The 23263-nt window shown below is 45.3% G+C and overlaps 17 non-coding genes and 33 pseudogenes across 17 annotated transcripts; all 50 read left to right on the forward strand.

The window, feature by feature from the left end:
* Positions 1 to 376: 376 nt before the first annotated feature.
* Positions 377 to 497, forward strand: LOC145450510 (5S ribosomal RNA; annotated as a pseudogene).
* A 743-nt stretch (positions 498 to 1240) lies between these two features.
* LOC145451995 (5S ribosomal RNA) lies at positions 1241 to 1359 on the forward strand. The gene has a single exon (XR_013919161.1). It is a non-coding gene; the product is annotated as a 5S ribosomal RNA (ribosomal RNA).
* Positions 1360 to 1715: 356 nt separating this feature from the next.
* Positions 1716 to 1834, forward strand: LOC145451981 (5S ribosomal RNA). The gene has a single exon (XR_013919151.1). It is a non-coding gene; the product is annotated as a 5S ribosomal RNA (ribosomal RNA).
* Positions 1835 to 2010: 176 nt separating this feature from the next.
* Positions 2011 to 2129, forward strand: LOC145454119 (5S ribosomal RNA; annotated as a pseudogene).
* A 462-nt stretch (positions 2130 to 2591) lies between these two features.
* On the forward strand, positions 2592 to 2712 carry LOC145450515 (5S ribosomal RNA; annotated as a pseudogene).
* A 743-nt stretch (positions 2713 to 3455) lies between these two features.
* On the forward strand, positions 3456 to 3574 carry LOC145452001 (5S ribosomal RNA). The gene has a single exon (XR_013919164.1). It is a non-coding gene; the product is annotated as a 5S ribosomal RNA (ribosomal RNA).
* Positions 3575 to 3930: 356 nt separating this feature from the next.
* LOC145454169 (5S ribosomal RNA) lies at positions 3931 to 4049 on the forward strand (annotated as a pseudogene).
* Positions 4050 to 4225: 176 nt separating this feature from the next.
* LOC145454425 (5S ribosomal RNA) lies at positions 4226 to 4344 on the forward strand (annotated as a pseudogene).
* Positions 4345 to 4521: 177 nt separating this feature from the next.
* LOC145451065 (5S ribosomal RNA) lies at positions 4522 to 4630 on the forward strand (annotated as a pseudogene).
* A 743-nt stretch (positions 4631 to 5373) lies between these two features.
* Positions 5374 to 5492, forward strand: LOC145452006 (5S ribosomal RNA). Its single transcript, XR_013919165.1, has one exon. It is a non-coding gene; the product is annotated as a 5S ribosomal RNA (ribosomal RNA).
* Positions 5493 to 5848: 356 nt separating this feature from the next.
* On the forward strand, positions 5849 to 5967 carry LOC145454177 (5S ribosomal RNA; annotated as a pseudogene).
* Positions 5968 to 6143: 176 nt separating this feature from the next.
* LOC145454430 (5S ribosomal RNA) lies at positions 6144 to 6262 on the forward strand (annotated as a pseudogene).
* Positions 6263 to 6439: 177 nt separating this feature from the next.
* LOC145451332 (5S ribosomal RNA) lies at positions 6440 to 6548 on the forward strand (annotated as a pseudogene).
* Positions 6549 to 7291: 743 nt separating this feature from the next.
* LOC145452012 (5S ribosomal RNA) lies at positions 7292 to 7410 on the forward strand. The gene has a single exon (XR_013919166.1). It is a non-coding gene; the product is annotated as a 5S ribosomal RNA (ribosomal RNA).
* Positions 7411 to 7766: 356 nt separating this feature from the next.
* On the forward strand, positions 7767 to 7885 carry LOC145454184 (5S ribosomal RNA; annotated as a pseudogene).
* Positions 7886 to 8061: 176 nt separating this feature from the next.
* On the forward strand, positions 8062 to 8180 carry LOC145454438 (5S ribosomal RNA; annotated as a pseudogene).
* A 177-nt stretch (positions 8181 to 8357) lies between these two features.
* LOC145451068 (5S ribosomal RNA) lies at positions 8358 to 8466 on the forward strand (annotated as a pseudogene).
* A 743-nt stretch (positions 8467 to 9209) lies between these two features.
* Positions 9210 to 9328, forward strand: LOC145452019 (5S ribosomal RNA). Its single transcript, XR_013919167.1, has one exon. It is a non-coding gene; the product is annotated as a 5S ribosomal RNA (ribosomal RNA).
* Positions 9329 to 9684: 356 nt separating this feature from the next.
* LOC145454190 (5S ribosomal RNA) lies at positions 9685 to 9803 on the forward strand (annotated as a pseudogene).
* A 176-nt stretch (positions 9804 to 9979) lies between these two features.
* On the forward strand, positions 9980 to 10098 carry LOC145454450 (5S ribosomal RNA; annotated as a pseudogene).
* Positions 10099 to 10275: 177 nt separating this feature from the next.
* Positions 10276 to 10384, forward strand: LOC145451076 (5S ribosomal RNA; annotated as a pseudogene).
* Positions 10385 to 11127: 743 nt separating this feature from the next.
* On the forward strand, positions 11128 to 11246 carry LOC145452028 (5S ribosomal RNA). The gene has a single exon (XR_013919169.1). It is a non-coding gene; the product is annotated as a 5S ribosomal RNA (ribosomal RNA).
* A 356-nt stretch (positions 11247 to 11602) lies between these two features.
* On the forward strand, positions 11603 to 11721 carry LOC145454205 (5S ribosomal RNA; annotated as a pseudogene).
* A 176-nt stretch (positions 11722 to 11897) lies between these two features.
* Positions 11898 to 12016, forward strand: LOC145454454 (5S ribosomal RNA; annotated as a pseudogene).
* A 177-nt stretch (positions 12017 to 12193) lies between these two features.
* On the forward strand, positions 12194 to 12302 carry LOC145451081 (5S ribosomal RNA; annotated as a pseudogene).
* Positions 12303 to 13045: 743 nt separating this feature from the next.
* Positions 13046 to 13164, forward strand: LOC145452034 (5S ribosomal RNA). Its single transcript, XR_013919175.1, has one exon. It is a non-coding gene; the product is annotated as a 5S ribosomal RNA (ribosomal RNA).
* A 356-nt stretch (positions 13165 to 13520) lies between these two features.
* Positions 13521 to 13639, forward strand: LOC145454211 (5S ribosomal RNA; annotated as a pseudogene).
* Positions 13640 to 13815: 176 nt separating this feature from the next.
* Positions 13816 to 13934, forward strand: LOC145454459 (5S ribosomal RNA; annotated as a pseudogene).
* A 177-nt stretch (positions 13935 to 14111) lies between these two features.
* On the forward strand, positions 14112 to 14220 carry LOC145451088 (5S ribosomal RNA; annotated as a pseudogene).
* Positions 14221 to 14963: 743 nt separating this feature from the next.
* Positions 14964 to 15082, forward strand: LOC145453555 (5S ribosomal RNA). The gene has a single exon (XR_013919819.1). It is a non-coding gene; the product is annotated as a 5S ribosomal RNA (ribosomal RNA).
* Positions 15083 to 15438: 356 nt separating this feature from the next.
* On the forward strand, positions 15439 to 15557 carry LOC145454218 (5S ribosomal RNA; annotated as a pseudogene).
* Positions 15558 to 15913: 356 nt separating this feature from the next.
* On the forward strand, positions 15914 to 16032 carry LOC145450445 (5S ribosomal RNA; annotated as a pseudogene).
* Positions 16033 to 16388: 356 nt separating this feature from the next.
* LOC145454225 (5S ribosomal RNA) lies at positions 16389 to 16507 on the forward strand (annotated as a pseudogene).
* A 176-nt stretch (positions 16508 to 16683) lies between these two features.
* Positions 16684 to 16801, forward strand: LOC145450590 (5S ribosomal RNA; annotated as a pseudogene).
* A 176-nt stretch (positions 16802 to 16977) lies between these two features.
* Positions 16978 to 17096, forward strand: LOC145452339 (5S ribosomal RNA). The gene has a single exon (XR_013919307.1). It is a non-coding gene; the product is annotated as a 5S ribosomal RNA (ribosomal RNA).
* Positions 17097 to 17272: 176 nt separating this feature from the next.
* On the forward strand, positions 17273 to 17391 carry LOC145452348 (5S ribosomal RNA). Its single transcript, XR_013919313.1, has one exon. It is a non-coding gene; the product is annotated as a 5S ribosomal RNA (ribosomal RNA).
* A 176-nt stretch (positions 17392 to 17567) lies between these two features.
* On the forward strand, positions 17568 to 17686 carry LOC145452353 (5S ribosomal RNA). Its single transcript, XR_013919314.1, has one exon. It is a non-coding gene; the product is annotated as a 5S ribosomal RNA (ribosomal RNA).
* Positions 17687 to 17862: 176 nt separating this feature from the next.
* Positions 17863 to 17982, forward strand: LOC145450315 (5S ribosomal RNA; annotated as a pseudogene).
* Positions 17983 to 18376: 394 nt separating this feature from the next.
* Positions 18377 to 18495, forward strand: LOC145452315 (5S ribosomal RNA). Its single transcript, XR_013919295.1, has one exon. It is a non-coding gene; the product is annotated as a 5S ribosomal RNA (ribosomal RNA).
* Positions 18496 to 18851: 356 nt separating this feature from the next.
* On the forward strand, positions 18852 to 18970 carry LOC145454232 (5S ribosomal RNA; annotated as a pseudogene).
* Positions 18971 to 19326: 356 nt separating this feature from the next.
* Positions 19327 to 19445, forward strand: LOC145452281 (5S ribosomal RNA). The gene has a single exon (XR_013919278.1). It is a non-coding gene; the product is annotated as a 5S ribosomal RNA (ribosomal RNA).
* A 176-nt stretch (positions 19446 to 19621) lies between these two features.
* LOC145454465 (5S ribosomal RNA) lies at positions 19622 to 19740 on the forward strand (annotated as a pseudogene).
* Positions 19741 to 19917: 177 nt separating this feature from the next.
* On the forward strand, positions 19918 to 20026 carry LOC145451097 (5S ribosomal RNA; annotated as a pseudogene).
* Positions 20027 to 20769: 743 nt separating this feature from the next.
* LOC145452321 (5S ribosomal RNA) lies at positions 20770 to 20888 on the forward strand. Its single transcript, XR_013919297.1, has one exon. It is a non-coding gene; the product is annotated as a 5S ribosomal RNA (ribosomal RNA).
* A 356-nt stretch (positions 20889 to 21244) lies between these two features.
* On the forward strand, positions 21245 to 21363 carry LOC145454239 (5S ribosomal RNA; annotated as a pseudogene).
* Positions 21364 to 21719: 356 nt separating this feature from the next.
* On the forward strand, positions 21720 to 21838 carry LOC145450454 (5S ribosomal RNA; annotated as a pseudogene).
* Positions 21839 to 22194: 356 nt separating this feature from the next.
* Positions 22195 to 22313, forward strand: LOC145454246 (5S ribosomal RNA; annotated as a pseudogene).
* Positions 22314 to 22489: 176 nt separating this feature from the next.
* On the forward strand, positions 22490 to 22607 carry LOC145450597 (5S ribosomal RNA; annotated as a pseudogene).
* A 176-nt stretch (positions 22608 to 22783) lies between these two features.
* Positions 22784 to 22902, forward strand: LOC145452360 (5S ribosomal RNA). The gene has a single exon (XR_013919315.1). It is a non-coding gene; the product is annotated as a 5S ribosomal RNA (ribosomal RNA).
* Positions 22903 to 23078: 176 nt separating this feature from the next.
* Positions 23079 to 23197, forward strand: LOC145452366 (5S ribosomal RNA). Its single transcript, XR_013919318.1, has one exon. It is a non-coding gene; the product is annotated as a 5S ribosomal RNA (ribosomal RNA).
* Positions 23198 to 23263: the final 66 nt, after the last annotated feature.

Here is a 23263-nt window from a genome sequence, read left to right on the forward strand (position 1 = left end):
TAGTCGGCCTAACACATTTTCATGATATCGCAATCTCGTGCTGTTTTGACATGACGAAAATTCCAATAAAATAACTACTCTGACAGCGAGAGCTTACTTGTCTGTTTTTCGACCAGACACAAGAACAGAGCAGGACGCCAATGATATTCGACCTCTAGTTGGTCAGAAAGTGCCTCGGCGCAATAAGACTATCTACTATTCTGGCGTCTCGTCGACAGCATGGCGACGGAAATTGTCACATAAAACGGCACAGATCGTAACCACTATCGCGCGAAATTTGTAATTGTAGTCGGCCTAACGCATTTTCATTATATCGCAATCGTCTTAGAAAAACGGACAATGTCACATAAAACGGCAGAAACTGTCACGATCTGTCGCCTACGACCATACCACGTTGAATATATACCCGATCTCGTCCGATCTCGGAAGTCAAGTAACGTTGGGCCCGGTTAGTACTTGCCTGGGTGACCGGCTGGGAATACCGGGTGTAGTAGGCGGCTTTTTCATTTTTTTCGCACAAACTCGATCAATTTGATCGCTGCGCTGTATTCACGGCGTCCTAAACATAGAAGATATGCGGAAACTAGAAATCGCCAAGTTTATGTATCAGTTTCACTGCGGTCGTTGCCCCGAATACTTCAATGACTTCTTTACCTCTGAATCAAAAGCGCACAAGTACAACACACGCGCGTCCATGTCGTCCAAATATCATATGATCGACCACGAAGATCATCGCTCCATCAAATATGCCGGACCTGATGTGTGGAACAGTATCCCGCCGGCCATCCGACAGTCGACGAGCATGTCCACATTCAAGTCGAAATACAAGCAATTACTACTAAATAAATACAGTACATCCTCAAGATTACCGGACCACGACTGACCTATCGATCTCGCTTCCCATGACATGCCGCCCTATTTCTTGTCGCATTCTTTTTCTATACTATCTTCTTTACTTTCATTCAGTGTGCATGCCTCCTCTTTACATCGCCTAGGCCAAGGTGGGTGTCAGATTCCATAGACTACTCCTTGTCGCTTCGACATCTTCCTGTCTTTTCATTGTATCGCATTTTTGCGGTGTATTGAACTGATAAAATTGCTAATAAACCAATGATGATGATGATGAAGTATCGCGCGAAATTTGTAATTGTAGTCGGCCTAACGCATTTTCATTATATCGCAATCGTCTTAGAGAAACGGACAATGTCACATAAAACGGCAGAAACTGTCACGATCTGTCGCCTACGACCATACCACGTTGAATATACCCGATCTCGTCCGATCTCGGAAGTCAAGCAACGTTGGGCCCGGTTAGTACTTGCATGGGTGACCGGCTGGGAATACCGGGTGTAGTAGGCGGCTTTTTCATTTTTTTCGCACAAACTCGATCAATTTGATCGCTGCGCTGTATTCACGTATGAAGTATCGCGCGAAATTTGTAATTGTAGTCGGCCTAACACATTTTCATGATATCGAAATCTCGTGCTGTTTTTACATGACGAAAATTCCAATAAAATAACTACTCTGACAGCGAGAGCTTACTTGTCTGTTTTTCGAGCAGACACAAGAACAGAGCAGGACGCCAATGATATTCGACCTCTAGTTGGTCAGAAAGTGCCTCGGCGCAATAAGACTATCTATACTATTCTGGCGTCTCGTCGACAGCATGGCGACGGAAATTGTCACATAAAACGGCACAGATCATAACCACTGTCGCCTACGACCATACCACGTTGAATATACCCGATCTCGTCCGATCTCGGAAGTCAAGCAACGTTGGGCCCGGTTAGTACTTGTATGGGTGACCGGCTGGGAATACCGGGTGTAGTAGGCGGCTTTTTCATTTTTTTCACACAAACTCGATCAATTTGATCGCTGCGCTGTATTCACGTATGAAGTATCGCGCGAAATTTGTAATTGTAGTCGGCCTAACGCATTTTCATTATATCGCAATCGTCTTAGAGAAACGGACAATGTCACATAAAACGGCAGAAACTGTCTCGATCTGTCGCCTACGACCATACCACGTTGAATATACCCGATCTCGTCCGATCTCAGAAGTCAAGTAACGTTGGGCCCGGTTAGTACTTGCATGGGTGACCGGCTGGGAATACCGGGTGTAGTAGGCGGCTTTTTCATTTTTTTCACACAAACTCGATCAATTTGATCGCTGCGCTGTATTCACGTATGAAGTATCGCGCGAAATTTGTAATTGTAGTCGGCCTAACACATTTTCATGATATCGCAATCTCGTGCTGTTTTGACATGACGAAAATTCCAATAAAATAACTACTCTGACAGCGAGAGCTTACTTGTCTGTTTTTCGACCAGACACAAGAACAGAGCAGGACGCCAATGATATTCGACCTCTAGTTGGTCAGAAAGTGCCTCGGCGCAATAAGACTATCTACTATTCTGGCGTCTCGTCGACAGCATGGCGACGGAAATTGTCACATAAAACGGCACAGATCGTAACCACTATCGCGCGAAATTTGTAATTGTAGTCGGCCTAACGCATTTTCATTATATCGCAATCGTCTTAGAGAAACGGACAATGTCACATAAAACGGCAGAAACTGTCACGATCTGTCGCCTACGACCATACCACGTTGAATATATACCCGATCTCGTCCGATCTCGGAAGTCAAGTAACGTTGGGCCCGGTTAGTACTTGCCTGGGTGACCGGCTGGGAATACCGGGTGTAGTAGGCGGCTTTTTCATTTTTTTCGCACAAACTCGATCAATTTGATCGCTGCGCTGTATTCACGGCGTCCTAAACATAGAAGATATGCGGAAACTAGAAATCGCCAAGTTTATGTATCAGTTTCACTGCGGTCGTTGCCCCGAATACTTCAATGACTTCTTTACCTCTGAATCAAAAGCGCACAAGTACAACACACGCGCGTCCATGTCGTCCAAATATCATATGATCGACCACGAAGATCATCGCTCCATCAAATATGCCGGACCTGATGTGTGGAACAGTATCCCGCCGGCCATCCGACAGTCGACGAGCATGTCCACATTCAAGTCGAAATACAAGCAATTACTACTAAATAAATACAGTACATCCTCAAGATTACCGGACCACGACTGACCTATCGATCTCGCTTCCCATGACATGCCGCCCTATTTCTTGTCGCATTCTTTTTCTATACTATCTTCTTTACTTTCATTCAGTGTGCATGCCTCCTCTTTACATCGCCTAGGCCAAGGTGGGTGTCAGATTCCATAGACTACTCCTTGTCGCTTCGACATCTTCCTGTCTTTTCATTGTATCGCATTTTTGCGGTGTATTGAACTGATAAAATTGCTAATAAACCAATGATGATGATGATGAAGTATCGCGCGAAATTTGTAATTGTAGTCGGCCTAACGCATTTTCATTATATCGCAATCGTCTTAGAGAAACGGACAATGTCACATAAAACGGCAGAAACTGTCACGATCTGTCGCCTACGACCATACCACGTTGAATATACCCGATCTCGTCCGATCTCGGAAGTCAAGCAACGTTGGGCCCGGTTAGTACTTGCATGGGTGACCGGCTGGGAATACCGGGTGTAGTAGGCGGCTTTTTCATTTTTTTCGCACAAACTCGATCAATTTGATCGCTGCGCTGTATTCACGTATGAAGTATCGCGCGAAATTTGTAATTGTAGTCGGCCTAACACATTTTCATGATATCGAAATCTCGTGCTGTTTTTACATGACGAAAATTCCAATAAAATAACTACTCTGACAGCGAGAGCTTACTTGTCTGTTTTTCGAGCAGACACAAGAACAGAGCAGGACGCCAATGATATTCGACCTCTAGCTGGTCAGAAAGTGCCTCGGCGCAATAAGACTATCTATACTATTCTGGCGTCTCGTCGACAGCATGGCGACGTAAATTGTCACTAAAAACGGCACAGATCGTAACCACTGTCGCCTACGACCATACCACGTTGAATATACCCGATCTCGTCCGATCTCGGAAGTCAAGCAATGTTTGGCCCGGTTAGTACTTGCATGGGTGACCGGCTGGGAATACCGGGTGTAGTAGGCGGCTTTTTCATTTTTTTCGCACAAACTCGATCAATTTGATCGCTGCGCTGTATTCACGTATGAAGTATCGCGCGAAATTTGTAATTGTAGTCGGCCTAACGCATTTTCATTATATCGCAATCGTCTTAGAGAAACGGACAATGTCACATAAAACGGCAGAAACTGTCACGATCTGTCGCCTACGACCATACCACGTTGAATATACCCGATCTCGTCCGATCTCGGAAGTCAAGTAACGTTGGGCCCGGTTAGTAATTGCATGGGTGACCGGCTGGGAATACCGGGTGTAGTAGGCGGCTTTTTCATTTTTTTTCGCACAAACTCGATCAATTTGATCGCTGCGCTGTATTCACGTATGAAGTATCGCGCGAAATTTGTAATTGTAGTCGGCCTAACGCATTTTCATTATATCGCAATCGTCTAAAAGAAACGGATAATGTCACATAAAACAGCAGAAACTGACACGATCTGTCGCCTACGACCATACCACGTTGAATATACCCGATCTCGGAAGTCAAGTAACGTTGGGCCCGGTTAGTACTTGCATGGGTGACCGGCTGGGAATACCGGGTGTAGTAGGCGGCTTTTTCATTTTTTTCGCACAAACTCGATCAATTTGATCGCTGCGCTGTATTCACGGCGTCCTAAACATAGAAGATATGCGGAAACTAGAAATCGCCAAGTTTATGTATCAGTTTCACTGCGGTCGTTGCCCCGAATACTTCAATGACTTCTTTACCTCTGAATCAAAAGCGCACAAGTACAACACACGCGCGTCCATGTCGTCCAAATATCATATGATCGACCACGAAGATCATCGCTCCATCAAATATGCCGGACCTGATGTGTGGAACAGTATCCCGCCGGCCATCCGACAGTCGACGAGCATGTCCACATTCAAGTCGAAATACAAGCAATTACTACTAAATAAATACAGTACATCCTCAAGATTACCGGACCACGACTGACCTATCGATCTCGCTTCCCATGACATGCCGCCCTATTTCTTGTCGCATTCTTTTTCTATACTATCTTCTTTACTTTCATTCAGTGTGCATGCCTCCTCTTTACATCGCCTAGGCCAAGGTGGGTGTCAGATTCCATAGACTACTCCTTGTCGCTTCGACATCTTCCTGTCTTTTCATTGTATCGCATTTTTGCGGTGTATTGAACTGATAAAATTGCTAATAAACCAATGATGATGATGATGAAGTATCGCGCGAAATTTGTAATTGTAGTCGGCCTAACGCATTTTCATTATATCGCAATCGTCTTAGAGAAACGGACAATGTCACATAAAACGGCAGAAACTGTCACGATCTGTCGCCTACGACCATACCACGTTGAATATACCCGATCTCGTCCGATCTCGGAAGTCAAGCAACGTTGGGCCCGGTTAGTACTTGCATGGGTGACCGGCTGGGAATACCGGGTGTAGTAGGCGGCTTTTTCATTTTTTTCGCACAAACTCGATCAATTTGATCGCTGCGCTGTATTCACGTATGAAGTATCGCGCGAAATTTGTAATTGTAGTCGGCCTAACACATTTTCATGATATCGAAATCTCGTGCTGTCTTTACATGACGAAAATTCCAATAAAATAACTACTCTGACAGCGAGAGCTTACTTGTCTGTTTTTCGAGCAGACACAAGAACAGAGCAGGACGCCAATGATATTCGACCTCTAGTTGGTCAGAAAGTGCCTCGGCGCAATAAGACTATCTATACTATTCTGGCGTCTCGTCGACAGCATGGCGACGTAAATTGTCACTAAAAACGGCACAGATCGTAACCACTGTCGCCTACGACCATACCACGTTGAATATACCCGATCTCGTCCGATCTCGGAAGTCAAGCAATGTTTGGCCCGGTTAGTACTTGCATGGGTGACCGGCTGGGAATACCGGGTGTAGTAGGCGGCTTTTTCATTTTTTTCGCACAAACTCGATCAATTTGATCGCTGCGCTGTATTCACGTATGAAGTATCGCGCGAAATTTGTAATTGTAGTCGGCCTAACGCATTTTCATTATATCGCAATCGTCTTAGAGAAACGGACAATGTCACATAAAACGGCAGAAACTGTCACGATCTGTCGCCTACGACCATACCACGTTGAATATACCCGATCTCGTCCGATCTCGGAAGTCAAGTAACGTTGGGCCCGGTTAGTAATTGCATGGGTGACCGGCTGGGAATACCGGGTGTAGTAGGCGGCTTTTTCATTTTTTTTCGCACAAACTCGATCAATTTGATCGCTGCGCTGTATTCACGTATGAAGTATCGCGCGAAATTTGTAATTGTAGTCGGCCTAACGCATTTTCATTATATCGCAATCGTCTAAAAGAAACGGATAATGTCACATAAAACAGCAGAAACTGACACGATCTGTCGCCTACGACCATACCACGTTGAATATACCCGATCTCGGAAGTCAAGTAACGTTGGGCCCGGTTAGTACTTGCCTGGGTGACCGGCTGGGAATACCGGGTGTAGTAGGCGGCTTTTTCATTTTTTTCGCACAAACTCGATCAATTTGATCGCTGCGCTGTATTCACGGCGTCCTAAACATAGAAGATATGCGGAAACTAGAAATCGCCAAGTTTATGTATCAGTTTCACTGCGGTCGTTGCCCCGAATACTTCAATGACTTCTTTACCTCTGAATCAAAAGCGCACAAGTACAACACACGCGCGTCCATGTCGTCCAAATATCATATGATCGACCACGAAGATCATCGCTCCATCAAATATGCCGGACCTGATGTGTGGAACAGTATCCCGCCGGCCATCCGACAGTCGACGAGCATGTCCACATTCAAGTCGAAATACAAGCAATTACTACTAAATAAATACAGTACATCCTCAAGATTACCGGACCACGACTGACCTATCGATCTCGCTTCCCATGACATGCCGCCCTATTTCTTGTCGCATTCTTTTTCTATACTATCTTCTTTACTTTCATTCAGTGTGCATGCCTCCTCTTTACATCGCCTAGGCCAAGGTGGGTGTCAGATTCCATAGACTACTCCTTGTCGCTTCGACATCTTCCTGTCTTTTCATTGTATCGCATTTTTGCGGTGTATTGAACTGATAAAATTGCTAATAAACCAATGATGATGATGATGAAGTATCGCGCGAAATTTGTAATTGTAGTCGGCCTAACGCATTTTCATTATATCGCAATCGTCTTAGAGAAACGGACAATGTCACATAAAACGGCAGAAACTGTCACGATCTGTCGCCTACGACCATACCACGTTGAATATACCCGATCTCGTCCGATCTCGGAAGTCAAGCAACGTTGGGCCCGGTTAGTACTTGCATGGGTGACCGGCTGGGAATACCGGGTGTAGTAGGCGGCTTTTTCATTTTTTTCGCACAAACTCGATCAATTTGATCGCTGCGCTGTATTCACGTATGAAGTATCGCGCGAAATTTGTAATTGTAGTCGGCCTAACACATTTTCATGATATCGAAATCTCGTGCTGTTTTTACATGACGAAAATTCCAATAAAATAACTACTCTGACAGCGAGAGCTTACTTGTCTGTTTTTCGAGCAGACACAAGAACAGAGCAGGACGCCAATGATATTCGACCTCTAGTTGGTCAGAAAGTGCCTCGGCGCAATAAGACTATCTATACTATTCTGGCGTCTCGTCGACAGCATGGCGACGTAAATTGTCACTAAAAACGGCACAGATCGTAACCACTGTCGCCTACGACCATACCACGTTGAATATACCCGATCTCGTCCGATCTCGGAAGTCAAGCAATGTTTGGCCCGGTTAGTACTTGCATGGGTGACCGGCTGGGAATACCGGGTGTAGTAGGCGGCTTTTTCATTTTTTTCGCACAAACTCGATCAATTTGATCGCTGCGCTGTATTCACGTATGAAGTATCGCGCGAAATTTGTAATTGTAGTCGGCCTAACGCATTTTCATTATATCGCAATCGTCTTAGAGAAACGGACAATGTCACATAAAACGGCAGAAACTGTCACGATCTGTCGCCTACGACCATACCACGTTGAATATACCCGATCTCGTCCGATCTCGGAAGTCAAGTAACGTTGGGCCCGGTTAGTAATTGCATGGGTGACCGGCTGGGAATACCGGGTGTAGTAGGCGGCTTTTTCATTTTTTTTCGCACAAACTCGATCAATTTGATCGCTGCGCTGTATTCACGTATGAAGTATCGCGCGAAATTTGTAATTGTAGTCGGCCTAACGCATTTTCATTATATCGCAATCGTCTAAAAGAAACGGATAATGTCACATAAAACAGCAGAAACTGACACGATCTGTCGCCTACGACCATACCACGTTGAATATACCCGATCTCGGAAGTCAAGTAACGTTGGGCCCGGTTAGTACTTGCATGGGTGACCGGCTGGGAATACCGGGTGTAGTAGGCGGCTTTTTCATTTTTTTCGCACAAACTCGATCAATTTGATCGCTGCGCTGTATTCACGGCGTCCTAAACATAGAAGATATGCGGAAACTAGAAATCGCCAAGTTTATGTATCAGTTTCACTGCGGTCGTTGCCCCGAATACTTCAATGACTTCTTTACCTCTGAATCAAAAGCGCACAAGTACAACACACGCGCGTCCATGTCGTCCAAATATCATATGATCGACCACGAAGATCATCGCTCCATCAAATATGCCGGACCTGATGTGTGGAACAGTATCCCGCCGGCCATCCGACAGTCGACGAGCATGTCCACATTCAAGTCGAAATACAAGCAATTACTACTAAATAAATACAGTACATCCTCAAGATTACCGGACCACGACTGACCTATCGATCTCGCTTCCCATGACATGCCGCCCTATTTCTTGTCGCATTCTTTTTCTATACTATCTTCTTTACTTTCATTCAGTGTGCATGCCTCCTCTTTACATCGCCTAGGCCAAGGTGGGTGTCAGATTCCATAGACTACTCCTTGTCGCTTCGACATCTTCCTGTCTTTTCATTGTATCGCATTTTTGCGGTGTATTGAACTGATAAAATTGCTAATAAACCAATGATGATGATGATGAAGTATCGCGCGAAATTTGTAATTGTAGTCGGCCTAACGCATTTTCATTATATCGCAATCGTCTTAGAGAAACGGACAATGTCACATAAAACGGCAGAAACTGTCACGATCTGTCGCCTACGACCATACCACGTTGAATATACCCGATCTCGTCCGATCTCGGAAGTCAAGCAACGTTGGGCCCGGTTAGTACTTGCATGGGTGACCGGCTGGGAATACCGGGTGTAGTAGGCGGCTTTTTCATTTTTTTCGCACAAACTCGATCAATTTGATCGCTGCGCTGTATTCACGTATGAAGTATCGCGCGAAATTTGTAATTGTAGTCGGCCTAACACATTTTCATGATATCGAAATCTCGTGCTGTCTTTACATGACGAAAATTCCAATAAAATAACTACTCTGACAGCGAGAGCTTACTTGTCTGTTTTTCGAGCAGACACAAGAACAGAGCAGGACGCCAATGATATTCGACCTCTAGTTGGTCAGAAAGTGCCTCGGCGCAATAAGACTATCTATACTATTCTGGCGTCTCGTCGACAGCATGGCGACGTAAATTGTCACTAAAAACGGCACAGATCGTAACCACTGTCGCCTACGACCATACCACGTTGAATATACCCGATCTCGTCCGATCTCGGAAGTCAAGCAATGTTTGGCCCGGTTAGTACTTGCATGGGTGACCGGCTGGGAATACCGGGTGTAGTAGGCGGCTTTTTCATTTTTTTCGCACAAACTCGATCAATTTGATCGCTGCGCTGTATTCACGTATGAAGTATCGCGCGAAATTTGTAATTGTAGTCGGCCTAACGCATTTTCATTATATCGCAATCGTCTTAGAGAAACGGACAATGTCACATAAAACGGCAGAAACTGTCACGATCTGTCGCCTACGACCATACCACGTTGAATATACCCGATCTCGTCCGATCTCGGAAGTCAAGTAACGTTGGGCCCGGTTAGTAATTGCATGGGTGACCGGCTGGGAATACCGGGTGTAGTAGGCGGCTTTTTCATTTTTTTTCGCACAAACTCGATCAATTTGATCGCTGCGCTGTATTCACGTATGAAGTATCGCGCGAAATTTGTAATTGTAGTCGGCCTAACGCATTTTCATTATATCGCAATCGTCTAAAAGAAACGGATAATGTCACATAAAACAGCAGAAACTGACACGATCTGTCGCCTACGACCATACCACGTTGAATATACCCGATCTCGGAAGTCAAGTAACGTTGGGCCCGGTTAGTACTTGCATGGGTGACCGGCTGGGAATACCGGGTGTAGTAGGCGGCTTTTTCATTTTTTTCGCACAAACTCGATCAATTTGATCGCTGCGCTGTATTCACGGCGTCCTAAACATAGAAGATATGCGGAAACTAGAAATCGCCAAGTTTATGTATCAGTTTCACTGCGGTCGTTGCCCCGAATACTTCAATGACTTCTTTACCTCTGAATCAAAAGCGCACAAGTACAACACACGCGCGTCCATGTCGTCCAAATATCATATGATCGACCACGAAGATCATCGCTCCATCAAATATGCCGGACCTGATGTGTGGAACAGTATCCCGCCGGCCATCCGACAGTCGACGAGCATGTCCACATTCAAGTCGAAATACAAGCAATTACTACTAAATAAATACAGTACATCCTCAAGATTACCGGACCACGACTGACCTATCGATCTCGCTTCCCATGACATGCCGCCCTATTTCTTGTCGCATTCTTTTTCTATACTATCTTCTTTACTTTCATTCAGTGTGCATGCCTCCTCTTTACATCGCCTAGGCCAAGGTGGGTGTCAGATTCCATAGACTACTCCTTGTCGCTTCGACATCTTCCTGTCTTTTCATTGTATCGCATTTTTGCGGTGTATTGAACTGATAAAATTGCTAATAAACCAATGATGATGATGATGAAGTATCGCGCGAAATTTGTAATTGTAGTCGGCCTAACGCATTTTCATTATATCGCAATCGTCTTAGAGAAACGGACAATGTCACATAAAACGGCAGAAACTGTCACGATCTGTCGCCTACGACCATACCACGTTGAATATACCCGATCTCGTCCGATCTCGGAAGTCAAGCAACGTTGGGCCCGGTTAGTACTTGCATGGGTGACCGGCTGGGAATACCGGGTGTAGTAGGCGGCTTTTTCATTTTTTTCGCACAAACTCGATCAATTTGATCGCTGCGCTGTATTCACGTATGAAGTATCGCGCGAAATTTGTAATTGTAGTCGGCCTAACACATTTTCATGATATCGAAATCTCGTGCTGTCTTTACATGACGAAAATTCCAATAAAATAACTACTCTGACAGCGAGAGCTTACTTGTCTGTTTTTCGAGCAGACACAAGAACAGAGCAGGACGCCAATGATATTCGACCTCTAGTTGGTCAGAAAGTGCCTCGGCGCAATAAGACTATCTATACTATTCTGGCGTCTCGTCGACAGCATGGCGACGTAAATTGTCACTAAAAACGGCACAGATCGTAACCACTGTCGCCTACGACCATACCACGTTGAATATACCCGATCTCGTCCGATCTCGGAAGTCAAGCAATGTTTGGCCCGGTTAGTACTTGCATGGGTGACCGGCTGGGAATACCGGGTGTAGTAGGCGGCTTTTTCATTTTTTTCGCACAAACTCGATCAATTTGATCGCTGCGCTGTATTCACGTATGAAGTATCGCGCGAAATTTGTAATTGTAGTCGGCCTAACGCATTTTCATTATATCGCAATCGTCTTAGAGAAACGGACAATGTCACATAAAACGGCAGAAACTGTCACGATCTGTCGCCTACGACCATACCACGTTGAATATACCCGATCTCGTCCGATCTCGGAAGTCAAGTAACGTTGGGCCCGGTTAGTAATTGCATGGGTGACCGGCTGGGAATACCGGGTGTAGTAGGCGGCTTTTTCATTTTTTTTCGCACAAACTCGATCAATTTGATCGCTGCGCTGTATTCACGTATGAAGTATCGCGCGAAATTTGTAATTGTAGTCGGCCTAACGCATTTTCATTATATCGCAATCGTCTAAAAGAAACGGATAATGTCACATAAAACAGCAGAAACTGACACGATCTGTCGCCTACGACCATACCACGTTGAATATACCCGATCTCGGAAGTCAAGTAACGTTGGGCCCGGTTAGTACTTGCATGGGTGACCGGCTGGGAATACCGGGTGTAGTAGGCGGCTTTTTCATTTTTTTCGCACAAACTCGATCAATTTGATCGCTGCGCTGTATTCACGGCGTCCTAAACATAGAAGATATGCGGAAACTAGAAATCGCCAAGTTTATGTATCAGTTTCACTGCGGTCGTTGCCCCGAATACTTCAATGACTTCTTTACCTCTGAATCAAAAGCGCACAAGTACAACACACGCGCGTCCATGTCGTCCAAATATCATATGATCGACCACGAAGATCATCGCTCCATCAAATATGCCGGACCTGATGTGTGGAACAGTATCCCGCCGGCCATCCGACAGTCGACGAGCATGTCCACATTCAAGTCGAAATACAAGCAATTACTACTAAATAAATACAGTACATCCTCAAGATTACCGGACCACGACTGACCTATCGATCTCGCTTCCCATGACATGCCGCCCTATTTCTTGTCGCATTCTTTTTCTATACTATCTTCTTTACTTTCATTCAGTGTGCATGCCTCCTCTTTACATCGCCTAGGCCAAGGTGGGTGTCAGATTCCATAGACTACTCCTTGTCGCTTCGACATCTTCCTGTCTTTTCATTGTATCGCATTTTTGCGGTGTATTGAACTGATAAAATTGCTAATAAACCAATGATGATGATGATGAAGTATCGCGCGAAATTTGTAATTGTAGTCGGCCTAACGCATTTTCATTATATCGCAATCGTCTTAGAGAAACGGACAATGTCACATAAAACGGCAGAAACTGTCACGATCTGTCGCCTACGACCATACCACGTTGAATATACCCGATCTCGTCCGATCTCGGAAGTCAAGCAACGTTGGGCCCGGTTAGTACTTGCATGGGTGACCGGCTGGGAATACCGGGTGTAGTAGGCGGCTTTTTCATTTTTTTCGCACAAACTCGATCAATTTGATCGCTGCGCTGTATTCACGTATGAAGTATCGCGCGAAATTTGTAATTGTAGTCGGCCTAACACATTTTCATGATATCGAAATCTCGTGCTGTCTTTACATGACGAAAATTCCAATAAAATAACTACTCTGACAGCGAGAGCTTACTTGTCTGTTTTTCGAGCAGACACAAGAACAGAGCAGGACGCCAATGATATTCGACCTCTAGTTGGTCAGAAAGTGCCTCGGCGCAATAAGACTATCTATACTATTCTGGCGTCTCGTCGACAGCATGGCGACGTAAATTGTCACTAAAAACGGCACAGATCGTAACCACTGTCGCCTACGACCATACCACGTTGAATATACCCGATCTCGTCCGATCTCGGAAGTCAAGCAATGTTTGGCCCGGTTAGTACTTGCATGGGTGACCGGCTGGGAATACCGGGTGTAGTAGGCGGCTTTTTCATTTTTTTCGCACAAACTCGATCAATTTGATCGCTGCGCTGTATTCACGTATGAAGTATCGCGCGAAATTTGTAATTGTAGTCGGCCTAACGCATTTTCATTATATCGCAATCGTCTTAGAGAAACGGACAATGTCACATAAAACGGCAGAAACTGTCACGATCTGTCGCCTACGACCATACCACGTTGAATATACCCGATCTCGTCCGATCTCGGAAGTCAAGTAACGTTGGGCCCGGTTAGTAATTGCATGGGTGACCGGCTGGGAATACCGGGTGTAGTAGGCGGCTTTTTCATTTTTTTTCGCACAAACTCGATCAATTTGATCGCTGCGCTGTATTCACGTATGAAGTATCGCGCGAAATTTGTAATTGTAGTCGGCCTAACGCATTTTCATTATATCGCAATCGTCTAAAAGAAACGGATAATGTCACATAAAACAGCAGAAACTGACACGATCTGTCGCCTACGACCATACCACGTTGAATATACCCGATCTCGGAAGTCAAGTAACGTTGGGCCCGGTTAGTACTTGCATGGGTGACCGGCTGGGAATACCGGGTGTAGTAGGCGGCTTTTTCATTTTTTTCGCACAAACTCGATCAATTTGATCGCTGCGCTGTATTCACGGCGTCCTAAACATTGAAGATATGCGGAAACTAGAAATCGCCAAGTTTATGTATCAGTTTCACTGCGGTCGTTGCCCCGAATACTTCAATGACTTCTTTACCTCTGAATCAAAAGCGCACAAGTACAACACACGCGCGTCCATGTCGTCCAAATATCATATGATCGACCGCGAAGATCATCGCTCCATCAAATATGCCGGACCTGATGTGTGGAACAGTATCCCGCCGGCCATCCGACAGTCGACGAGCATGTCCACATTCAAGTCGAACAACAAGCAATTACTACTAAATAAATACAGTACATCCTCAAGATTACCGGACCACGACTGACCTATCGATCTCGCTTCCCATGACATGCCGCCCTATTTCTTGTCGCATTCTTTTTCTATACTATCTTCTTTACTTTCATTCAGTGTGCATGCCTCCTCTTTACATCGCCTAGGCCAAGGTGGGTGTCAGATTCCATAGACTACTCCTTGTCGCTTCGACATCTTCCTGTCTTTTCATTGTATCGCATTTTTGTGGTGTATTGAACTGATAAAATTGCTAATAAACCAATGATGATGATGATGAAGTATCGCGCGAAATTTGTAATTGTAGTCGGCCTAACGCATTTTCATTATATCGCAATCGTCTTAGAGAAACGGACAATGTCACATAAAACGGCAGAAACTGTCTCGATCTGTCGCCTACGACCATACCACGTTGAATATACCCGATCTCGTCCGATCTCGGAAGTCAAGTAACGTTGGGCCCGGTTAGTACTTGCATGGGTGACCGGCAGGGAATACCGGGTGTAGTAGGCGGCTTTTTCATTTTTTTCGCACAAACTCGATCAATTTGATCGCTGCGCTGTATTCACGTATGAAGTATCGCGCGAAATTTGTAATTGTAGTCGGCCTAACACATTTTCATGATATCGAAATCTTGTGCTGTTTTTACATGACGAAAATTCCAATAAAATAACTACTCTGACAGCGAGAGCTTACTTGTCTGTTTTTCGAGCAGACACAAGAACAGAGCAGGACGCCAATGATATTCGACCTCTAGTTGGTCAGAAAGTGCCTCGGCGCAATAAGACTATCTATACTATTCTGGCGTCTCGTCGACAGCATGGCGACGTAAATTGTCACTAAAAACGGCACAGATCGTAACCACTGTCGCCTACGACCATACCACGTTGAATATACCCGATCTCGTCCGATCTCGGAAGTCAAGCAATGTTTGGCCCGGTTAGTACTTGCATGGGTGACCGGCTGGGAATACCGGGTGTAGTAGGCGGCTTTTTCATTTTTTTCGCACAAACTCGATCAATTTGATCGCTGCGCTGTATTCACGTATGAAGTATCGCGCGAAATTTGTAATTGTAGTCGGCCTAACACATTTTCATGATATCGAAATCTCGTGCTGTTTTTACATGACGAAAATTCCAATAAAATAACTACTCTGACAGCGAGAGCTTACTTGTCTGTTTTTCGAGCAGACACAAGAACAGAGCAGGACGCCAATGATATTCGACCTCTAGTTGGTCAGAAAGTGCCTCGGCGCAATAAGACTATCTATACTATTCTGGCGTCTCGTCGACAGCATGGCGACGTAAATTGTCACTAAAAACGGCACAGATCGTAACCACTGTCGCCTACGACCATACCACGTTGAATATACCCGATCTCGTCCGATCTCGGAAGTCAAGCAATGTTTGGCCCGGTTAGTACTTGCATGGGTGACCGGCAGGGAATACCGGGTGTAGTAGGCGGCTTTTTCATTTTTTTCGCACAAACTCGATCAATTTGATCGCTGCGCTGTATTCACGTATGAAGTATCGCGCGAAATTTGTAATTGTAGTCGGCCTAACACATTTTCATGATATCGAAATCTCGTGCTGTTTTTACATGACGAAAATTCCAATAAAATAACTACTCTGACAGCGAGAGCTTACTTGTCTGTTTTTCGAGCAGACACAAGAACAGAGCAGGACGCCAATGATATTCGACCTCTAGTTGGTCAGAAAGTGCCTCGGCGCAATAAGACTATCTATACTATTCTGGCGTCTCGTCGACAGCATGGCGACGTAAATTGTCACTAAAAACGGCACAGATCGTAACCACTGTCGCCTACGACCATACCACGTTGAATATACCCGATCTCGTCCGATCTCGGAAGTCAAGCAATGTTTGGCCCGGTTAGTACTTGCATGGGTGACCGGCTGGGAATACCGGGTGTAGTAGGCGGCTTTTTCATTTTTTTCGCACAAACTCGATCAATTTGATCGCTGCGCTGTATTCACGTATGAAGTATCGCGCGAAATTCGTAATTGTAGTCGGCCTAACGCATTTTCATTATATCGCAATCGTCTTAGAGAAACGGACAATGTCACATAAAACGGCAGAAACTGTCTCGATCTGTCGCCTACGACCATACCACGTTGAATATACCCGATCTCGTCCGCTCTCGGAAGTCAAGTAACGTTGGGCCGGTTAGTACTTGAATGGGTGACCGGCTGGGAATACCGGGTGTAGTAGGCGGCTTTTTCATTTTTTTCGCACAAACTCGATCAATTTGATCGCTGCGCTGTATTCACGTATGAAGTATTGCGCGAAATTTGTAATTGTAGTCGGCCTAACGCATTTTCATTATATCGCAATCGTCTTAGAGAAACGGACAATGTCACATAAAACGGCAGAAACTGTCTCGATCTGTCGCCTACGACCATACCACGTTGAATATACCCGATCTCGTCCGATCTCGGAAGTCAAGTAACGTTGGGCCCGGTTAGTACTTGCATGGGTGACCGGCTGGGAATACCGGGTGTAGTAGGCGGCTTTTTCATTTTTTTCGCACAAACTCGATCAATTTGATCGCTGCGCTGTATTCACGTATGAAGTATCGCGCGAAATTTGTAATTGTAGTCGGCCTAACGCATTTTCATTATATCGCAATCGTCTTAGGGAAACGGACAATGTCACATAAAACGGCAGAAACTGTCTCGATCTGTCGCCTACGACCATACCACGTTGAATATACCCGATCTCGTCCGATCTCGGAAGTCAAGTAACGTTGGGCCCGGTTAGTACTTGCATGGGTGACCGGCTGGGAATACCGGGTGTAGTAGGCGGCTTTTTCATTTTTTTCGCACAAACTCGATCAATTTGATCGCTGCGCTGTATTCACGTATGAAGTATCGCGCGAAATTTGTAATTGTAGTCGGCCTAACGCATTTTCATTATATCGCAATCGTCTTAGAGAAACGGACAATGTCACATAAAACGGCAGAAACTGTCTCGATCTGTCGCCTACGACCATACCACGTTGAATATACCCGATCTCGTCCGATCTCGGAAGTCAAGTAACGTTGGGCCCGGTTAGTACTTGCATGGGTGACCGGCTGGGAATACCGGGTGTAGTAGGCGGCATTTTCATTTTTTTCGCACAAACTCGATCAATTTGATCGCTGCGCTGTATTCACGTATGAAGTATCGCGCGAAATTTGTAATTGTAGTCGGCCTAACGCATTTTCATTATATCGCAATCGTCTTAGAGAAACGGACAATGTCACATAAAACGGCAGAAACTGTCTCGATCTGTCGCCTACGACCATACCACGTTGAATATACCCGATCTCGTCCGATCTCGGAAGTCAAGTAACGTTGGGCCCGGTTAGTACTTGCATGGGTGACCGGCTGGGAATACCGGGTGTAGGTAGGCGGCTTTTGCATTTTTTGTGCGCAAACTCGATCGTTTTGATTGCAACTGTTTTGTATGCGCACGTAGGCCTACGTACAACTATGATTGTCATCATTTGCTGGCCGCCGCTTATTTCAATTGGTAGTTATACTAGGCCTGACACATTGTCATTATATCGAAATCTCGTGCTGTTTTCACATGACGAAAAGTGCAATAAAATAACTACTCTGACAGCGAGAGCTTACTTGTGTGTTTGTCGACAAGATACAAGAACAGAGCAGGACGCCAATGATATTCGACCTCTAATTGGTCAGAAAGTGCCTCGGCGCAATAAGACTATCTACTATTCTGGCGTCTCGTCGACAGCATGGCGACGGAAATTGTCACATAAAACGGCACAGATCGTAACCACTGTCGCCTACGACCATACCACGTTGAATATACCCGATCTCGTCCGATCTCGGAAGTCAAGCAACGTTGGGCCCGGTTAGTACTTGCATGGGTGACCGGCAGGGAATACCGGGTGTAGTAGGCGGCTTTTTCATTTTTTTCGCACAAACTCGATCAATTTGATCGCTGCGCTGTATTCACGTATGAAGTATCGCGCGAAATTTGTAATTGTAGTCGGCCTAACACATTTTCATGATATCGAAATCTCGTGCTGTTTTTACATGACGAAAATTCCAATAAAATAACTACTCTGACAGCGAGAGCTTACTTGTCTGTTTTTCGAGCAGACACAAGAACAGAGCAGGACGCCAATGATATTCGACCTCTAGTTGGTCAGAAAGTGCCTCGGCGCAATAAGACTATCTATACTATTCTGGCGTCTCGTCGACAGCATGGCGACGTAAATTGTCACTAAAAACGGCACAGATCGTAACCACTGTCGCCTACGACCATACCACGTTGAATATACCCGATCTCGTCCGATCTCGGAAGTCAAGCAATGTTTGGCCCGGTTAGTACTTGCATGGGTGACCGGCTGGGAATACCGGGTGTAGTAGGCGGCTTTTTCATTTTTTTCGCACAAACTCGATCAATTTGATCGCTGCGCTGTATTCACGTATGAAGTATCGCGCGAAATTTGTAATTGTAGTCGGCCTAACACATTTTCATGATATCGAAATCTCGTGCTGTTTTTACATGACGAAAATTCCAATAAAATAACTACTCTGACAGCGAGAGCTTACTTGTCTGTTTTTCGAGCAGACACAAGAACAGAGCAGGACGCCAATGATATTCGACCTCTAGTTGGTCAGAAAGTGCCTCGGCGCAATAAGACTATCTATACTATTCTGGCGTCTCGTCGACAGCATGGCGACGGAAATTGTCACATAAAACGGCACAGATCATAACCACTGTCGCCTATGACCATACCACGTTGAATATACCCGATCTCGTCCGATCTCGGAAGTCAAGCAACGTTGGGCCCGGTTAGTACTTGCATGGGTGACCGGCTGGGAATACCGGGTGTAGTAGGCGGCTTTTTCATTTTTTTCGCACAAACTCGATCAATTTGATCGTTGCGCTGTATTCACGTATGAAGTATCGCGCGAAATTTGTAATTGTAGTCGGCCTAACGCATTTTCATTATATCGCAATCGTCTTAGAGAAACGGACAATGTCACATAAAACGGCAGAAACTGTCACGATCTGTCGCCTACGACCATACCACGTTGAATATACCCGATCTCGTCCGATCTCGGAAGTCAAGTAACGTTGGGCCCGGTTAGTAATTGCATGGGTGACCGGCTGGGAATACCGGGTGTAGTAGGCGGCTTTTTCATTTTTTTTCGCACAAACTCGATCAATTTGATCGCTGCGCTGTATTCACGTATGAAGTATCGCGCGAAATTTGTAATTGTAGTCGGCCTAACGCATTTTCATTATATCGCAATCGTCTAAAAGAAACGGATAATGTCACATAAAACAGCAGAAACTGACACGATCTGTCGCCTACGACCATACCACGTTGAATATACCCGATCTCGGAAGTCAAGTAACGTTGGGCCCGGTTAGTACTTGCATGGGTGACCGGCTGGGAATACCGGGTGTAGTAGGCGGCTTTTTCATTTTTTTCGCACAAACTCGATCAATTTGATCGCTGCGCTGTATTCACGGCGTCCTAAACATTGAAGATATGCGGAAACTAGAAATCGCCAAGTTTATGTATCAGTTTCACTGCGGTCGTTGCCCCGAATACTTCAATGACTTCTTTACCTCTGAATCAAAAGCGCACAAGTACAACACACGCGCGTCCATGTCGTCCAAATATCATATGATCGACCGCGAAGGTCATCGCTCCATCAAATATGCCGGACCTGATGTGTGGAACAGTATCCCGCCGGCCATCCGACAGTCGACGAGCATGTCCACATTCAAGTCGAAATACAAGCAATTACTACTAAATAAATACAGTACATCCTCAAGATTACCGGACCACGACTGACCTATCGATCTCGCTTCCCATGACATGCCGCCCTATTTCTTGTCGCATTCTTTTTCTATACTATCTTCTTTACTTTCATTCAGTGTGCATGCCTCCTCTTTACATCGCCTAGGCCAAGGTGGGTGTCAGATTCCATAGACTACTCCTTGTCGCTTCGACATCTTCCTGTCTTTTCATTGTATCGCATTTTTGTGGTGTATTGAACTGATAAAATTGCTAATAAACCAATGATGATGATGATGAAGTATCGCGCGAAATTTGTAATTGTAGTCGGCCTAACGCATTTTCATTATATCGCAATCGTCTTAGAGAAACGGACAATGTCACATAAAACGGCAGAAACTGTCACGATCTGTCGCCTACGACCATACCACGTTGAATATACCCGATCTCGTCCGATCTCGGAAGTCAAGCAACGTTGGGCCCGGTTAGTACTTGCATGGGTGACCGGCAGGGAATACCGGGTGTAGTAGGCGGCTTTTTCATTTTTTTCGCACAAACTCGATCAATTTGATCGCTGCGCTGTATTCACGTATGAAGTATCGCGCGAAATTTGTAATTGTAGTCGGCCTAACACATTTTCATGATATCGAAATCTTGTGCTGTTTTTACATGACGAAAATTCCAATAAAATAACTACTCTGACAGCGAGAGCTTACTTGTCTGTTTTTCGAGCAGACACAAGAACAGAGCAGGACGCCAATGATATTCGACCTCTAGTTGGTCAGAAAGTGCCTCGGCGCAATAAGACTATCTATACTATTCTGGCGTCTCGTCGACAGCATGGCGACGTAAATTGTCACTAAAAACGGCACAGATCGTAACCACTGTCGCCTACGACCATACCACGTTGAATATACCCGATCTCGTCCGATCTCGGAAGTCAAGCAATGTTTGGCCCGGTTAGTACTTGCATGGGTGACCGGCTGGGAATACCGGGTGTAGTAGGCGGCTTTTTCATTTTTTTCGCACAAACTCGATCAATTTGATCGCTGCGCTGTATTCACGTATGAAGTATCGCGCGAAATTTGTAATTGTAGTCGGCCTAACACATTTTCATGATATCGAAATCTCGTGCTGTTTTTACATGACGAAAATTCCAATAAAATAACTACTCTGACAGCGAGAGCTTACTTGTCTGTTTTTCGAGCAGACACAAGAACAGAGCAGGACGCCAATGATATTCGACCTCTAGTTGGTCAGAAAGTGCCTCGGCGCAATAAGACTATCTATACTATTCTGGCGTCTCGTCGACAGCATGGCGACGTAAATTGTCACTAAAAACGGCACAGATCGTAACCACTGTCGCCTACGACCATACCACGTTGAATATACCCGATCTCGTCCGATCTCGGAAGTCAAGCAATGTTTGGCCCGGTTAGTACTTGCATGGGTGACCGGCAGGGAATACCGGGTGTAGTAGGCGGCTTTTTCATTTTTTTCGCACAAACTCGATCAATTTGATCGCTGCGCTGTATTCACGTATGAAGTATCGCGCGAAATTTGTAATTGTAGTCGGCCTAACACATTTTCATGATATCGAAATCTCGTGCTGTTTTTACATGACGAAAATTCCAATAAAATAACTACTCTGACAGCGAGAGCTTACTTGTCTGTTTTTCGAGCAGACACAAGAACAGAGCAGGACGCCAATGATATTCGACCTCTAGTTGGTCAGAAAGTGCCTCGGCGCAATAAGACTATCTATACTATTCTGGCGTCTCGTCGACAGCATGGCGACGTAAATTGTCACTAAAAACGGCACAGATCGTAACCACTGTCGCCTACGACCATACCACGTTGAATATACCCGATCTCGTCCGATCTCGGAAGTCAAGCAATGTTTGGCCCGGTTAGTACTTGCATGGGTGACCGGCTGGGAATACCGGGTGTAGTAGGCGGCTTTTTCATTTTTTTCGCACAAACTCGATCAATTTGATCGCTGCGCTGTATTCACGTATGAAGTATCGCGCGAAATTCGTAATTGTAGTCGGCCTAACGCATTTTCATTATATCGCAATCGTCTTAGAGAAACGGACAATGTCACATAAAACGGCAGAAACTGTCTCGATCTGTCGCCTACGACCATACCACGTTGAATATACCCGATCTCGTCCGCTCTCGGAAGTCAAGTAACGTTGGGCCGGTTAGTACTTGAATGGGTGACCGGCTGGGAATACCGGGTGTAGTAGGCGGCTTTTTCATTTTTTTCGCACAAACTCGATCAATTTGATCGCTGCGCTGTATTCACGTATGAAGTATTGCGCGAAATTTGTAATTGTAGTCGGCCTTACGCATTTTCATTATATCGCAATCGTCTTAGAGAAACGGACAATGTCACATAAAACGGCAGAAACTGTCTCGATCTGTCGCCTACGACCATACCACGTTGAATATACCCGATCTCGTCCGATCTCGGAAGTCAAGTAACGTTGGGCCCGGTTAGTACTTGCATGGGTGACCGGCTGGGAATACCGGGTGTAGTAGGCGGCTTTTTCATTTTTTTCGCACAAACTCGATCAATTTGATCGCTGCGCTGTATTCACGTATGAAGTATCGCGCGAAATTTGTAATTGTAGTCGGCCTAACGCATTTTCATTATATCGCAATCGTCTTAGAGAAACGGACAATGTCACATAAAACGGCAGAAACTGTCTCGATCTGTCGCCTACGACCATACCACGTTGAATATACCCGATCTCGTCCGATCTCGGAAGTCAAGTAACGTTGGGCCCGGTTAGTACTTGCATGGGTGACCGGCTGGGAATACCGGGTGTAGTAGGCGGCTTTTTCATTTTTTTCGCACAAACTCGATCAATTTGATCGCTGCGCTGTATTCACGTATGAAGTA

The sequence above is a fragment of the Botryllus schlosseri genome, chromosome 1 (assembly GCF_051294905.1).
Source record: "Botryllus schlosseri isolate E-star chromosome 1, Bs_hap1, whole genome shotgun sequence".
NCBI classification, from domain to species: domain Eukaryota; kingdom Metazoa; phylum Chordata; class Ascidiacea; order Stolidobranchia; family Styelidae; genus Botryllus; species Botryllus schlosseri.